Consider the following 16,879-nt stretch of genomic DNA (forward strand, 5'->3'; position numbering starts at 1 on the left):
TGGCAAGAAAACCCAGGCCTTTGTTCTATGCTGGCTCTCCTGGGCATGCGTCAATGGACTTCCGATCCCTGCCTATCTGCCTAACATAGCCTTTCTGACATCAGTAGATGGTGCAATGAAGGGTAAGAATGATGAGCCCCAGATGCTAAGCTATGCCGACCTTTGTTTGCCTTTAAAGGGAAGCAAGAAACATGAGGAAGCAAGCAGACATCATGCTTACCAGAGGGCCAGTGAATGTAAGGGAAATTGCCAATGAGATGGACTGACACAATAGCCACAACTATTAGCTCAGACATATCAACGATCGTGACCTGAAGATGGCAGGACAAGGCAATGTTGGATTGTTAGCCAGAAGATGGTCACGAGTGAGAGCTGACTCACTAGTAGCAGATGACAAGCGGATGAACAGTATGGGTAAGCGTGCAGTAAGAAAAGTACCATAATATATGCAAACTGCTGCTGTAGGAGAAAAACAAAGGGCAATCGGTGAATTAATGAATTGTCATAATTTGGAACCTGACATTAATGGTCTACTAATTGGACACTAGTGCCCACCAGTTGGATTTAAGGTGTTCACCATGAGATGTTTTTAATAATGTGTTCTCAAAATAGATATACTCTTCCAGATAAATAATTTTGTTTGTGCTATTTTTTTTTCATTTTTTAAAATGTTGGCATAAGAATGTGGTTATTTGCAGATGAATTAGGATTTATATAAAAGGCAGTGGATTAAAAACTAGCACTTGGTTCCTGACCCAGCTCACTTTTTACCAGGTGTATGATACTAGGCAGGTCAATTCATTTGTTATTTAATCTCTTTGGGATTCCCTATGTATAAAATCAGACTTGATTTCACCTTTGAACTTTCTGTTCATACATTCATATGTATGTATAAGACTTTGGTTTTTAGCTTTGCATTATGTTTCGTTATTGTGAAGGAGATGAAACGCTTACAACTGAGTTCTAACTTCCCATCGGGAACATTTGTGAGTTCCACTGTTCAGCATTTTCCTTCACACATGTGTTCAAGTCAACTTCATTTGCGCCTCCAGTTAAGGCTATGTCTGGTTGACTGTCAACATTAAGAAGATTACCAAGAACTGAATGTAATATCAATATCCTCCAGGTCTCAGCTACTACCTTGAAGAGAGATTATTCTCATCATTCTTTACCAAAAGGAAGGAAGACAAACTGGATCGATGACCTCTTCACAGTTCTTCCACTTTTCATCCTGGACCTCAAATTCCTAGACTGCTAAGTAGTACTAGGAGCAGCGGTGGAATCTAGAAAATTTTATCAGGGAGACAAAGTTCTTCTGCTGTGGTGCATCTGCCAATCAGATTCTAAGAAGAAATCCCACAAGAGCAGGAATTCCTGAGACAAATGTGAAACAGGGCCTGGGCAAATTGGCAAAGGAATGGTGTGTACTTGGAAGTCAATCAGAAGTGTACTTAAGCCAAATCAAGGCCTTTCAGAGTACAGGCAGATAACCTAGCATGGCCCAGCCTGGCTTGTGGTGGGTTACAAAGAGGTTGGCCCGGTCAAGGACTGCCGTGCTCCAGGCCTTCAGCCATCTCCTGGAAGATGCCAAGCTTTCCCTCTCTTGGAATTACTGCACATGCTATCCTTCCCACCAGCACTATTCTTTCCCTCCTTCTTGGACTACTTCATGCCATTTTGAAGTTTCAGATCCCAACTTCAATGTATTGTCTCAAGGAGGTCTTTCGTCTAAGAGATGCTTCTACCACCAATCAAATCTAAATTATAGGAATGCAAATAAGACATACAGCAAAACTTGCAAAAGTCAAGACCCATGTAAGGCAGGAAACTGTCAGAAAAGGAAGATTCAAGTATTTCCCACCCTAACAGAGCGATAGAAAAGTGTCCAGTATACCCTGTCAAAGACGGAAAACAATGAGGCTTGGGAAGACACATCTGGCCGGTGGGATTCCAGCTCTCGCAGGTTTTGCTATATTTTAAAGCAATAAACCAGTGAGTATCTTCTAAAAGCTAGTAGCCACAAAACAGGGTCATTCATTTGCAAAGGGATGATATTCAAATGACTCAACAAATATTTACTGAGTTTGTAGTCAGTGTTGTCAGATTGGAGGAAGGTTTAACAACCTGAGATATGCAGACGAAGCAAGCTGGTTTGCTGAAAGGGAGGAGCACTTGAAGCACTTGCTGATGAAGGTCAGGTATTCAGCCTTCAGTATGGATCACAGTGCAGTATAACAAACCAAAATCCTCCCAACTGGACCAATAGGTAGCATTATGATAAATAGAGAATCGTCTCGTGTCTCTGGGGCCGGGGAGCCCCAAAAAAGATCAATAGAGAAGAGGTTGAAATTGTCAAGGATTTTGTCTCACTTGGATCCACAATCAATGCTCATGGAAGTAGTAGTAAAGACATCAAATGATGCATTATGTTAGGTAAATCTGCTGCAAGATCTCTTTAGAGTTGAAAAGCAAGGATGTCACTTTGAGAACAAAGGTACACCTGATAAAAGCCATGATGTTTTCATTGCCTCATGCATGTGAAAGACATTGATTAAGGAATATCATAGAAGAATTGACGCGTTTCAGTTATAGTCCTGGGGAGGAATATTAAAAGTATCGTGAGCTGCTAAGAGGACAAACCTATGTGTGTTTGAAGAAGTAAAGGCAGAGTATTGCTTAGAGGCCAGGATGGCAAGACTTAGTCTACAGACTTACTCTGAGGAGAGAACAGTCCTGGAAAAGGACACCGTGTTTGGGAGAGTGAAGCAGTGAAAAAGAGGGTGTCCCTCAATGGAATGCACGACACCGTGGCTGCGAGAGGGAACTCAGGCACAGGAACAATTGCAAGGATGCTGCTGGCCTGTGCAGTGTTTAGTTCTGGGTCAGAACTAACTCAGTGGCACCTAACAACAACAACATTGTGAGAAGTAGTCATCAGAGTCACCGAAGTGAATTAACTTTTCCTTTAGTTGAAGCTTTCAATGCCTGTAAAGAGGAGTACGGTCTCAAGAACCCAAAAAGGACAGGTCTGCCCTGTCCTGTAGGGTCACTATGAGGCAGAATGGACTTAATGGCAGTAAGTTTGGTTTTCTATTAGTTTGGTTTTGGGTTTTAGGTTAATATGTTATGAACAGAGGAACATTAATATGTTTTGGAAGTACAGGGATATGCTGTGTGTCCACCAAAAAAATTTTTTTAGCATATGTATCCACACGGGAACACCAATTTTAGTCATTTAGGGGTAAGGACTTTCTGACTCCAGTGCTCAATGACAAATGCAGCCCATTATCCTTGAATCATAATTTTGTTTATTACTTGAAGTTTTGATGTAGCATGTTTCCACGTATACCATACTAAACTGTGTATGTTTCTACAAATACTAAATTATTACCACGGTAATGAAATCATTGAAGAAATAAAAACATTTTATTTATGCTAATACAAAAGCTGGGGCTCTATTTGATATGGTGGTAGGCTAACACTTCCCCCCCCCCCCACAAAAATGAAAGCTCATGGGTCTGCACCAATTGTGGAAAAGAGATAGAGAAAGTATTCGTTAGTTAAGTGCAGGAACAGCAACATCACACATATTCTCATAATGTAAACTCCAGTTTAAATTCCCTTTTTTGCCTGAGGAACCTGTGATCCATAAAGCAACAAACGCAAACCTTCTATTCAGAGTCAGAATTCATCTTCATTAGACGTTTTTAGTGTGTTGGACATTGTGCTGCAGGTGCTTTATGGTCAATATTTGATTTTTTCTTCATAAAAACTTTGACACTGTGATAATAAGATGTAGAATATATCTTTCTTTTACAGATTTAGGTATATTAAATAACGTTCACAAGATCATACTCTTAATAAGTATCATTCCCAGAATTTCAACCTGAGTCTATGCCTTCAACATCAGTGGTCTCAATCAAAAATAGTTATTACCTATTACCTCTTTCATTGGGTAAGAAGATTGCCCAATCCAAAACAAAAAAACCAAACAAGTCCCCTGCAGTAGAGTAGATTTTGAGTCCTACGACCCCAAAGTAGACAGTGTAAATGTGTAAGGTAGCAGTGGAGCACTTGTTCCACCCCACCGCCAGGGCACCTTGAGGATACAGGAGTAACAGAAAAGAATCAACTGGCGTTGAGACAGCCACCTTAAGTGGTCATCCGTTATGACTTAATGAAATGGAGACCTTGCAGTTTGCCTGGTAATTAAAATCAGCTTGGCAAAGTCTCGAAGGCAGAAGTCCAGACTCCAGAATCAAATGATTAAGTTTTTATTCTCACTGACCCTTAACTGATTTATAAATTAACCTCCAAGGGCTTGAGTCTTATTTCATGTGTGTATTTTTTCCATACATCAAAGGGAAGCTGATACAAATTTCATCACAGGAAAGTTCTCAGAATGAAACACAACCAAACCTATTGCCAATTCTGGTTGTTGTTAGGTGCCATCGAGTCGACAGAGGGTTCCCAAAGAAGTTGTCTTTGTGGGAAGCGGACCACTGCTACTGTTATTGCTTGTTTGCCTTACAGATCTGTCTTTTTTGGTCCAAAAGATAGATGATGGGGAATGAATTCAGTTCTAGACATGAGGGATGACTAAGGGTCTCAAGAATTCCACCGGTAGATACTTATTTTGATCACAAACAATGGGAATACAAATGAGAGCACATTTTACAGGTTTATATCAAACCCAAACTCACTCCCAGCCACTGGCTTCTGACTCTCAGAAACTCTGGTGGGTTATGAATTTGGTCACCAACTACATGGTCAGCAGTTGAAACCAGCAGCTGTTCTATGGGAGAAAGGTGGAGCTCTCTACTGCCGTCAAGACTGATGGACTCAGAAACGCAGAGGGGCAGTTTTACTGTGCACTATAGGGTCACTATGAGTAGATTTACAGCACACTAAATTAGGAATGGAAAATTAAAAGATGAAATTCATAACCCACTGGTATAAATTCCTTGGTACCAGGCTGTTAAAACTTAAATATCAACCACACACAAAGAAACTAAAGAAAATGTAGTTGAAAAGTTGTCTACTGGAACAATTACTATCTTTAGATACAAATTTATTTTTCCTAGTATATTTACCAATATTTAATACACATACTTATATTATTCAATGTCTAAACTTTTGTTTTATCCTTTCTAATTATTGATTCCATTGAGATTTTATGTTACCATTTTTAAAACTCCACAAACTGGTACTGATATTTACATTGTTAAGTACATAATTATGAGTCCATTTTTCTTAGACCTCATTTTTAAAAGAATTTAAAATGATAATTCCAACCATCTCTGATTTCAAGCCTCCACATTTAAAGCTCCAATTAAGTTTTGAGCTCTAAAAAATGGAATTAAAAATAACTATTGAGAGCCTTCTTTAGCAGAATTATTGTGTTTTCACTTCTGTAACTCTCATGACACTTCCTTTAAAGTTATTCAAATGCTTGTGGCCTTCTATTATCAGTAGAGGTGAGAAGAAAGTGAATTCCCCCAAATATTCATATCTTAGTAACAAAATAAGTTGACGAAAAGAAAGCCTAGTATCCATCAAAGAGAATATGTCATTCACCTTTCAAGGTGTAATAATTTGGCCTGGTCAGAGGGATCCACTTAGTGTCCTGGAAGAAGTCATGAAAGAAACAGGCCCTTGTGGCCAAAAATACTAATAGGGCTAGCTGCCTTTTCAATAATAAAACATACCATTTCATCCTGACAACATAGCAGTTAATTTCTAATCTGAAAACTAGGAGCTGCCAGGCTTGGTTGTGTTGTTCTTTTCAGAAATGCTGCTGAAGACTTGGAATTATAGTTTTTTAGCCAACTTACCTATATTCAATTTTAACCTCTTCACTGAGTTAGATGAAATGGAAAATGTGAAGATGCAAGAGTGGTTTGATTTTCCCCTGAGCTTTTGACTCCATTCCCTTAATGTCTGTGCATGATCATTTTTTGCTTTCATGTCTCTATGTACATAATGCACCCTGCTTTCAGAGGTAGCAGCCATCTCTTGGTTCTGGTCTAGTGTCACATTAGGGAAGAAACTCGAACCTCTGGAGTCTCAGGTGAATGACTTGTGTTTCTTCTGAATCTAAAATGATCATGGCTCATAATATATACTGAGGATTGCTCAAGAACATTCCATGTCCTTTTACATGATTAGTTTCTTTTCATTCTTCAGTTCATTAACAATCTCTGAGAGAGGACTTATGTGATCACGCAGTCTACAGTATCACAAATCCCAACCCCTTATATACGAAACACATGCACACATGGACTGATGGACTCAGAAACGCAGAGGGGCAGTTTTACTGTGCACTATACACAAACACACAGGGGCGTACACAGACACACACACACACACATACCTATTTATACCCTGTATATTTACAAGCACACAGACTCAGAAGTGCATACTGAAAAATATATGCCAGATACAAATGCATTCACATATACATATTTTACTACACCAATAACTCTGAGCAGTTTTTCTTCATCGCATTCATCAAAATATCTAATCATTTTGTTTGACTGCTTATGTATTTTCTGTTTTTCATATGAAAATAATAATAAGCACCCAGAAGACTGAAAATCCACCTACCATATCCTTAGATGTATTGTTCCCATTGGCATGTGTATGGATGTGTCTCTGTGTGAGAAACTGTCATTGAGTCAATTCTGACTCAGAGCAACCCTACAGGACACAGTAGAACTGCTTGTGGATTTCCAAGACTGTAACTCTTTACAGGCGTAGAAAGCCTCATATTTCTCCTGCAAAAAAGCTGGTGGTTTTGAACTGCTGGCCTGTGGGTCACAGACCAACACATAACCCACGAGGCTGCCAGTGCTCCTCTTCTTTCTGTGTGGTGGGAGGTGTAAAATGTACTTTGTTGAACACCTTCTATGTACCAGATACTAAATCACCATTCTGGATGAATAAATGCATATATCATAGGATTTGGGTACATCATCATAATTTGATGAACCCAAACAAAATTCTGAACACTAAACTGAAATAAAAAAATAATGACAATGTAGGTTTAAGCACAAACTTTGTGCACTTGATGTTAATCTAGATTGGTGGTTCAACACGTGGCTGAATACTTTTTTTTTTTATCCGTAATCTACACAGCCAGACACCATGCCACAGTATTGTTTCCCTTTAACGTACTTCCAGTGTGCTGTGTCTTCTTCATGGCATATCATCTGTAAAGGTGAACACAAAGAAAAAAAACAAGATTGGTGGTTCAAATCCAATCTGTGGCAACATGGAAGAAAGGGTTGGGATCTACTTCTCTAAGATTATAGCCACTGGAAATCCTATTGAGTACGTTCTACGCCGAAGTATACGGTCACTAGAAATGGGAATAGACTTAACAGCACAAGGTTGAGGTCTGGGCTTGGAATGTAGACTTAAATTTCTTAATTTGAGGTTTCCTCATCACTTTTGTTTTCTTACATTTACACTATGATATAAATATAAATTTAAAATTGCAAGATAGCTAAATTAATCTTATATCGACCCTACGTTGTGTGGACATTTTGGGGGGTATATTTCAAAAAAAAATTTGTAATATTTTTAAAATTCCCTAATAAAAGTTCTGAAGTAGAGATATACTCATAAATAAAACAAAAATCCAGGATACTCTGAAAAATATATAAGAACAATTATGATGGAACCCTAGGCGTCAAATAAATAACATTATATTCTCAGATACAAACAAAAAGGAAATATAAATATTATAGTAAAATAATGAACGAAGTGGGAGACACTAATTCACTGATTTTTTACCACCATCCTGAAACTGATCGATAGCTGGATATGCAGCTTCACTGGTTATTTTATGTACTCTTAATAAATCTCATTAAAAATATCTATATCAACACCATTTGCTGTCTATATCAACACCATTTTGTGGAGGAAAGAGAAGCCTCGCTTCTCATACTGTTTCCAACATCCTTCAAAGAAACAAATATCTTTCTACCCCATTTATGCTTCCAATGAGAACGCAGCTGTCTTTCATGAGAGATGCTTAACTCGCTGGTTCTGTGTAGGTGGAGTTTCACATGCTTAACAGAAGATTTCAATACAGTTTAGCTCCTGCCTGAGATAAATCAGACTCAAACTGACAAATAAGCAAGTGTGTTTCCCAAGAAAGTCGGGGCTGGGGGTGGGGGAGTTGCCTGATTTAAAACTCTGAGCTGTTTAGAAAGCCTTCAATCTCAAGTTGCACAAAATACACATTTTATTCAGCAAAACATGATAGAGATTTTTATTACAGGGCTGTTCTTTTTTAAAAATCAATAGATGCAACAAAACATAGTCTGAAGCTGTAGTAAATTAATAAAATTAGCCAGGAATGGAGAAAGAAAACCTAGTAATAGAAGTAGTATAATTTATCAAGTGTATTAGACATTTTACTTTAGCACTTTCTGTTCTTAAATGCTTTACCTGGTTTCCTTGTTTTCCCATTTCTCTTCTATTATACTTAGGGACAAGTCTTTTTTTTTGTACAGTCCAAGCATTTTCCTGATTACTGCAGTTCATGATTGTATATAAATGCAAAGTAGTTTTAGATTATGCAGGGGAGAGTGGCTGATGCACACCTTTCATTTCATAAGCCTAACTTATTATAGTCCTACTGCTTGATGGAAAATCAGAATATTATATTTGTTGCAATAGCTTTGTTCTTCAATGAAGTCATTTTTTTTTTTGCTTTTCCTCATTAGTTACTTAGAATAATAATTTTGCCTTTCTGGTTATCTACAGATTTATTAATCTATGATTTTTACACTTTAAAAAAACACTAATAAGAATTCTACTTGATTTAAAAAACATTTTTTCTAAACCAGTATTTGGCAGCTACCATAGTAATAATTGATTCAGGCAAAAATCATGAAGAAATCCTAAACTGGGCCAAAGTTAGGTGAGGAACGAGCCAAAGTATCCTTTTTTTTTTCTTTCAATTTTTCATGTCAGTCACAAGGATAATTTTTTTCTTTCAAGTAGAGAAATCTAGCAGACACCTCCTAAAAAGGTGGTAATACTTGGCGCAGCAAGAATAGGACAAATGGAGGCCACATGATTCTTAATGCAACACGCAGCACCACATTAACAGTATTCCTGACCGAAATGCCCCACCTATATCTAACTATGAGGGAAAAAATCAGACACACAGAAATTATGGGATATTGTACAAAGCAACTGGTCTGTTCTTTTTTAAAATATCACCAAAAACATAAAGACTAACCCTGAGCACAGCGCTACCATTAACACCATATGAGATTTAATGACAACACCTCTGGAAACATTAGGGAATTTAAGAGACAGTAAGTTTGTATTAATTTTTTGAATAATTCCAAAAATGAGGGTGAAATGATTGTAATCCCTGGAGAACATTGTTAACGTCAGAAAGCGGTTTACAGATTTTAAATTGGTCTGTTGGGTATATTCTGAACAACAAATAAAGTAAAATATTTTTAAAAGGGAAAATAATTGATGGACTAGTTCACATTAAAGGTAACCATAGAGATAGCAGGCTGAAGAGATGAATAGGGAAGATCCAAGAAGAATTTCTGCATTTGAGTTACAGTGTTGGTGAAGAATATTGAAAGTTCCGTAGATTGCTAGAAATACAAACAAATCTGTCTTGGAAGAAATCCAGCTAATATTGCTCCTTAAATGCAAGGATGGTGAGATGTCATCTCATGTACTTTGGACTTGTTATCAAAAGAGACCAGTTCGGAAAAGGGCGTCATACTTGGGAAAGTGAAAGGGGAGTGACAGAGAGAAAGAGCATCCAGAAGACGGACTGACATGGTGTCTGCAACAATGGACTTACACATCGCGGCATTTGGGGGTGGGGGACAGTGCTCCGTTCTGTTGTACCGAGTCTGTGAGCCAGAGCAGCAGCAGAGAGAGACACTATCCAGGCACAAAATAGAATAGATGCCTGAATGGGGGAGAGTCAGTTACTTGTTTGTATTTCTCAAAAGGACATGACTGCGAGGGCTGAAAAAAATTGAATACAGACTCTATTTTGATAATAATTTTGTATTAATTTTTTAAATCTTTTTATTGGGGCTCATAAGGCTCTTATCACAGTCTGTACATACATCAATTGAGCAAAGCACCCTTATACATTCGTTGCACTTGTCATTCTCATAATTCACCTTCCACTTGGGTTCCTGGAATCAGCTCAGTTTCCCTTTTTTCCCCCGTCCCCCTCCCTCCCCAATCCCACCCCTGGTCCCTTGATAGTTTATAAATAATTATATCTTATCTTACCCTCCCCGGCGTATCCCCTCACCCACCTTCCCATTGCCCATCTCCCAGAGAGGAGGTTACACATAGATCTCCGAGATCGGTTCTCCCTTTCTACACCCCCTTCCCTCTCAGTGTCGCCACTCCCACCGCTGGTCCTGAGGGGTTCGTCCGTCCTAGATTCCCTGTGTTTCCAGATCCCTACTGCACCGCTGTACATCCTCTGGTCTAACCAGGTCCACAAGGTAGAATTGGGGTCATGATAATTGAGAGGGGAGGAAGCATTCAGGAACTAGAGGCAGGTTTTTAGTTTCATTGTTGCTACACTGAACCCTGAGTGACTCATCTCCTCCCCACTACCCTTCTGGAAGGGATGTCCAGCTGTCTACAGATGGGCATTGGGTCCCCATCATGCACTCCCCCTCTTTCACGGTGATGTGATTCTCACCACCACCCCGCCTTTGTTGTTGGAGACCTGGTCTCCTCTGCCTTTCACGATCACCTATGTTGGTGTGCTGCTTCCGTGTAATTTTGTATTAATTTTAATGTGTGCCATATTTGGTAATCAAACTCTTATACATGAGACCATAAAGATGTAAATGTTATAAATATTTTGTGGTAAAGAAAATGATGTTTGCAAGTTATTCTCAAATGATTCAGCATAACTGATAGATAGCTGGAGCTTAGTGAGATGGAGAGATAGATATTTAGGAAGAGATAAAGCAAATGTCAGTAAATAATACATGATTGGGAACCAAAGTAAAGGGAATATGCGTGTCCATTGTGCTAGCCTGTGAAATGTTCTCCAGGTGTTCTCCACGTGTGAAACTTTTCAAAATAAAAAGAATTTCTGCAAAAATCATGGCTCAGAGGTAAATAAATGTATCCGTAATTAAGGAAGGGGAAAAGAAATCAAGGTTAGAAAAAGTTAGCATTCCATAACTTAGTGGTTTCACTAGCTTTCCTTAAGCCTCGAACTACATTTTCAAATCTAAATATTTTTAAATGGCCTTGCTTTTCTGTAAAGATTTGTTAACTTCATATTAGTTTGTATGCCTCAATTCTTAACTGTATAATCAAGTTATGTTTTTAACTGCCAACTTCTTCATTTGTGTTTGCCCACTGGGACAAACACACCGACATTGCTACTGAGGACTCCCGGTCTCTCTGCAGCAGAACAGAGTGGAACTGCGCCACAGGGTTTCCACGCTATAAATCTTTATGGCCTGCAGTGTTGCTGGCGAGTTTGAACCACCTACTTTTCCGACTGCAGCCAAGTACTTACCCATTATGCTACTAAGGGCCCTTTATATTTACTCTTAGTGTGACTGTGGTAGTTGTATAATTTTATGTCAACTTGACTATGCATGAAAGTATAGGGGTAGTATCTAACCTGTCAATCAGGCCACAGCTTGATGGTACCTTCTTGGGAGTGTGAAGAAACTAGGAACCTCCCTTTCCCTGTCACTTTGCTTTCCTCTTCACAGCACCTTCACTGGGACTCTGGGTGCCTGCTGCCAGGAGTGGCCCCATGTGGGGCACCTGGCCCTGACAACTGGTGGCATCTTGCCCAGATGCTTCTCCCAACCGTGGATCCAAATGACTGTATACTCACTGGCCTGAGATCTCCCTGCCTTGCACTTCACCTTTTCTGCATCATCGACCTGCAGCTGTATGAGTCTAAAGAAGGCCTTGGCTCGCATATGCCTTCTTGTTATAAGTTTACTTCTTGATATAAAGTTCTTGTATATAGATAAGTGCCACTGATTTTGTTTCTCTAGACTACCCAGTCTAATACAGTTAGCCAATTATAGTTTGTCATTGTAAACTCAGTTATGGAGTCACAAGGGTGAGGCAGGGAAAGGCACTAGAAGGAGTAGAGTTGAAGGCAACAGAGGCCAATACTGTCTATGTAGCCAATCCTGCAATAATGTGATCTCCAAGTTATCCATAGATAGCCACTTAGCCATATAGGAAAAACAAGGTAGATGGAAAGTGGCTCTATGTTCATGGTCTGTGGAGTTCAACAGAGAATATCTCTGTATGGGTATTTACTTATACTACAAATGTACCCATGAATGTGATGGCGCATATAGAGTGGCAAAGTTTAAAACAAAAACAAAAACGACTTCTCAGACATAAGAAGAGAATATGTCACATCTTTCAGAAATGTGCCAGCGTCTAGGAGCTCAGGACCATGGTCTCATGAGACACCACTGGCACAACATAGATCATAAAGACAATGTTCTACATCCTATTTGGTGAGTAGTGTCTGGGGTCATAAAGTTCATGACTCTCCATATAAGGTGTAACTATTGGTCCCTCCCCATCCAGAGTTCAGAAAAGCAAAGAAAATTGGGAAGAATTCAATGGTGCCTTGCTACCAAATGCTCTGAAAAGGATCACAATAGAAGGTGTTGGATAGACTGGAGAATAGGGGCGGGGGTGAGAGTGAGGGGGGCAGCACAGAAATATGGAACAAAACTCAGAATCACAAAAAAAATACCAGACTTGCTGGTCAGATATTGATGGAACCTACCTTAGTGGTCAATCTTCAGACCTAGAACTGAACTCATCCACGTCACTCAATTTTCAGCCAAAGACAACATAGGTCTCTAAGGGGAGTAGTCCCACTAGGGAGATGTGCACACATTGGAATCATCAGCCATCTGAGATGAAAAGAACAGCATTTTCCAAAGGGAAAAGTTTAAAGGGATTCGGAAAGAAAGAAGAATAGAAACTAGAAATACGGGGACGTGGTAAAAGTGATGCTGGCAGTGGGAGCTTCAATAAGCGAGATGAAGCAAAATGTACAGAAATTGCTGAATGGAAAACTGGCTTGCTTAGTAAACCTTCACCCAATTCACATTATTTAAAAAATTCTGTTCTGAATGAAAAAAGGAAATGATCTAGGTGCTCTGAGAGAATAGTGGGACATTCAAAATCAGATGACATTCAAAATAAAAGAGTCAGAGTTAACTAGGCAAAGATTGTGGAACACCAGTAAAGGCAAGAGAAAATCACGTGCAAAGGTACCGAGACTGAAGAGCACTCGGCATTGAAGAACTCAAAGAAAGTGTTTGAAACAAGGTGAGCAAAGAAGAGAGGATAAGAGTGATGTATAAGCAATAGGAAAAGCCCATAAAAAGGGATTCGGATTTTATTACAAGGAAAGTAGTCACCTTGGTGTGTTTTAAGTACAGCAGGAAAATTATTACATGTACATTAAGAAGAGATCTCTTGGGATGCTCCTAGGTAGATAACTCATATAGAAATGTTAGAATAATCAAAAGGATGTGTGTGTGGGTGTATGTATGTGTGTTGGGAGGGAAGACTGCACGAGTAGACATTAAAAGAACGGTTGAGATGCTTAGTTTAGAAACAATCAATAGTCTAAGTGGGAGGTAGGGGTGACCAACAAGGATAAATGAAGTATGCAAATGCAAAGAAATAGATGGATGTAAAGTATGTTTTGGAGGGAGAGAAAACAATCTGAGATGTATTCAAATATGCTGTGCTCACTTCTACATCAATCTAAGCTTAAAACAAAACAAAAATCGTCTTTTACCTGTTCCAAAATAATTTCAATATAAAAATAGTTCTTTATATCTTTAGAGAATCTTCTTTCACGCTCTCAATTCTGCATGTTTGTGTGATTGCACATTGCAAGGGTGTGACACTGATCTTGCATGCGGTCAGAGCGACACCATTGACAAATCCCTGTTTGGCTTCCTTCCTCCTTTATCTTTGCTTTGATCTCAGGTTCCAAAGAAAAACACCTTCAGTAAATTCCATTCTTCAGTCTTCTCCCTAAGTCTACTTACAGCCATTTCCTTATTAACTTTCCTAGAAACCTCTATACGTTAGTTTAATTATGAAAAGCAAATTGTTATACTATGAAAACCTCAGGCATTTTTTTCTTCTTATTTTGGATTTGGGTGTCTAAAAAAAAGGTGAGAAATGTGTTCAGGGAGTCACAATACATAATTTTTTTTTAATGAGAGCCAATGATTATTGAGGAATGATTAGTAAAGACAAGGGGAAAAGGGCTTCTGTGTGAGTTGGTTTCTTTACAGATGTGGGAAGCCGTCTTACATACTGTTCACTCATTTGGGGGTCCTGGCAAATAACCAGGCTGTCTCGAAGTAGCCAGCACTCTTTCCTGAACTTCAGGATCCAACCGTGATGAAAGAGCTCCCAATGCTCAGAACCAGAGCAATGTGAAAAGGTTTACTACCGATTTACATGAAGCAGACCTTTTGAAATCTTCTGTCCAGCCCTTGGCTTCATCATTTCTTCTAGTTGCTTTAGCTAATCTACCTTCAAGGGTAAGATTCGCATTTGTTTCGGACACCCAATTTGGTCATTTCTTTCATAATGCGTGCGTACATGTTGTTAGGTGCCATCCTCACAATCCTTACGATGTTTGAGCCGATGGTTGCCGTGACCACCATACATCTCATCGGGGGTTTCCTCTCTTTCTCTGACTCCCGACTTTACCAACTATGCCCTGTTCCAGGGACTGTCCTTTTCTGGTAACATGCCCCATCCTCACTTCTAAGCAGTATTCTGGCTATTCTTGATCCACGAGAGATGTGTTTCCTCTTCTGGCATTCCTTGGCACTTTCAATATCCACCAACATCATAATTTAAATGCATCAGTTCTTCTCTACTTTTCCTTATTCATTGTTTACCCTGTGTTAGTCCAGGTTGACTAGAGAAACGGACCCAGGGACACTCGTGTGTATGAGAGAGAGCTTTATATCCATGAGCAATTGCATGTTGAGAGAACATCCCAGCCCAGTCCAGATCAAGTCCATAAGTCCGATATTAGTCATATATCCAATACCAGTATATAAATTCCTCTTCAGACTCACGCAACACATGCAATAAGGCTGAATACAGGAAGATCACAGGCCTGTGGCTGGAAAGTCTTGTGGATCCCAGTGGGGGTTGAAGTATCTCCAGGGCTCTGACTGCCATCAGGGTGGTTCCATGTGGCTTTTCAGCAGGAGGGTGAAGCAGAGAGTGTGTGTGTCCCCGGCTCCAGGGTGGAAGACAGGGGTTCCCAGAATCCTCAGGAGAAGGCTATGCCCACACAGAGATATCTTTGGTTGTGACCTGATTGACAGGCTAGACTCTACCCATTTGCTCAAATTTACAGATTATTTAACTGCCACACCCCCTCAGAATATTTGCTCAGCATCCTGATTAAATTGAAGTGTGATCAAAGGAGACAACCCTGATACATACCTTTTGCTAATCCTAACAATGCTGTACTCCTGGTTCTACTTGAATGTTGCTCTATGTACAGGTTCTGCATGAGCACATTAAGTGCTCTGACATTTCTCATCTTCGTGATGGTCTCCATACATTTTCTGTGATCCACAGTTGAGGTCATCCTTCCTCCTACATTCTCTTTGAATCCTGCTTGAATTTTTGGCAGTTCCCTGTTGATGTACTCTGGTACTCATATTGTAATTATCTTCAGCAAAATCTTACTTATGTGTGATATTAATGATATTATTCAATAGTCTGCATTCTGTTAGATAATCTTTCTTTGAAATGAGTACATGTATATATCTCTCATAACCATAGTTCTTGCATAATGAATGAGTACTCTCAGTGTTGCGCTGTTTGTTGAAACATCTCAAATTGTATTCTGTGAATTTCTAGAGCTATGTTTTTCTCAATTCCTTCAGTGAAGATTAGACTTCTTGTAATATTGTCAGTTTATGATTAACTGCTACCTCCTGAAATGATTGAATACCAACCAATTATTTTTAGTACAATGACTATTTATTGCTTTCTGCTTCCTGTATCACTCAGCATTTTGCCCACCATAGTACACTTCAATATTACAACTCAAGCCTTGAATTTTTTTCCTCCATGTTTCCATCTTGTTGTTAGTCTTTTGGTTTTCTGATTCTTAAAACTTTAGGTCTTGGCACAGGGGACTAACGACTTTAGTCCTGCTCATTTGCTTCATCATTCCTTCCCTTTGCTGTCCACAGAGAAGAGCAGGTCTCAGAGGCTCTTCTAACCTTCATGCTGGCCTTCTCTCTGTTTCCTTCCTTTTTTAAAAATTTCTTTTTAATGGCCTTTTTCTTTCTTCATTGATGATGCCTTAATGTCTTCCCACAACATGCCTGGTCTTTGGACATTAGTGTTTACTATGTACATTTTTTCTTTAATTATACAAATTAATGCTTATTTTTCAGCTTTAAGAAAGAGATCATGGTGTAATCCACGAAAAGCGAATAGCATAATGTCTGGCACATAATAAATATTTTGTAAATGTTAACTTTGTTTCACTTTGCCAATATTCATGGCTTTTTCCCCATTCCCTTGCATTGCTGATATTTCTGTTTCCAAAAGTACAGTGCAGAGATCCAAGTAGTTGTGATATTCAGCGAGCTCCAAATTTAGAGCCACAGCTTGGATTATTAGTGTTTGTATCAGCTAGCTGAATAACCAGTCACTCCAGAACTTGCAATTTCAGCAAACTTTGGGCCTTTCATAGCAAGTTGGCCGTCTTTTTGCTGGTATAACTCTCTAGAAATCGGCAGGTTTTCAATGTGTCAGATTATAGTCTACTCTTTTTGACACA

At 39.2% G+C, this 16,879-nt stretch overlaps 1 long non-coding RNA gene and 1 other non-coding gene across 3 annotated transcripts in view; both read left to right on the forward strand.

The window, feature by feature from the left end:
• The window catches only part of LOC142456433 (uncharacterized), a 57,268-nt gene that overhangs the window by 15,798 nt on the left and 24,591 nt on the right, over window positions 1-16,879 (forward strand). The gene's annotated exons all lie outside the window — the stretch shown is intronic.
• On the forward strand, window positions 7,096-7,231 carry LOC142457583 (small nucleolar RNA SNORA15). Its single transcript, XR_012786290.1, has one exon. It is a non-coding gene; the product is annotated as a small nucleolar RNA SNORA15 (small nucleolar RNA).

Source organism: Tenrec ecaudatus, chromosome 9 (assembly GCF_050624435.1).
Source record: "Tenrec ecaudatus isolate mTenEca1 chromosome 9, mTenEca1.hap1, whole genome shotgun sequence".
Classification (NCBI taxonomy): domain Eukaryota; kingdom Metazoa; phylum Chordata; class Mammalia; order Afrosoricida; family Tenrecidae; genus Tenrec; species Tenrec ecaudatus.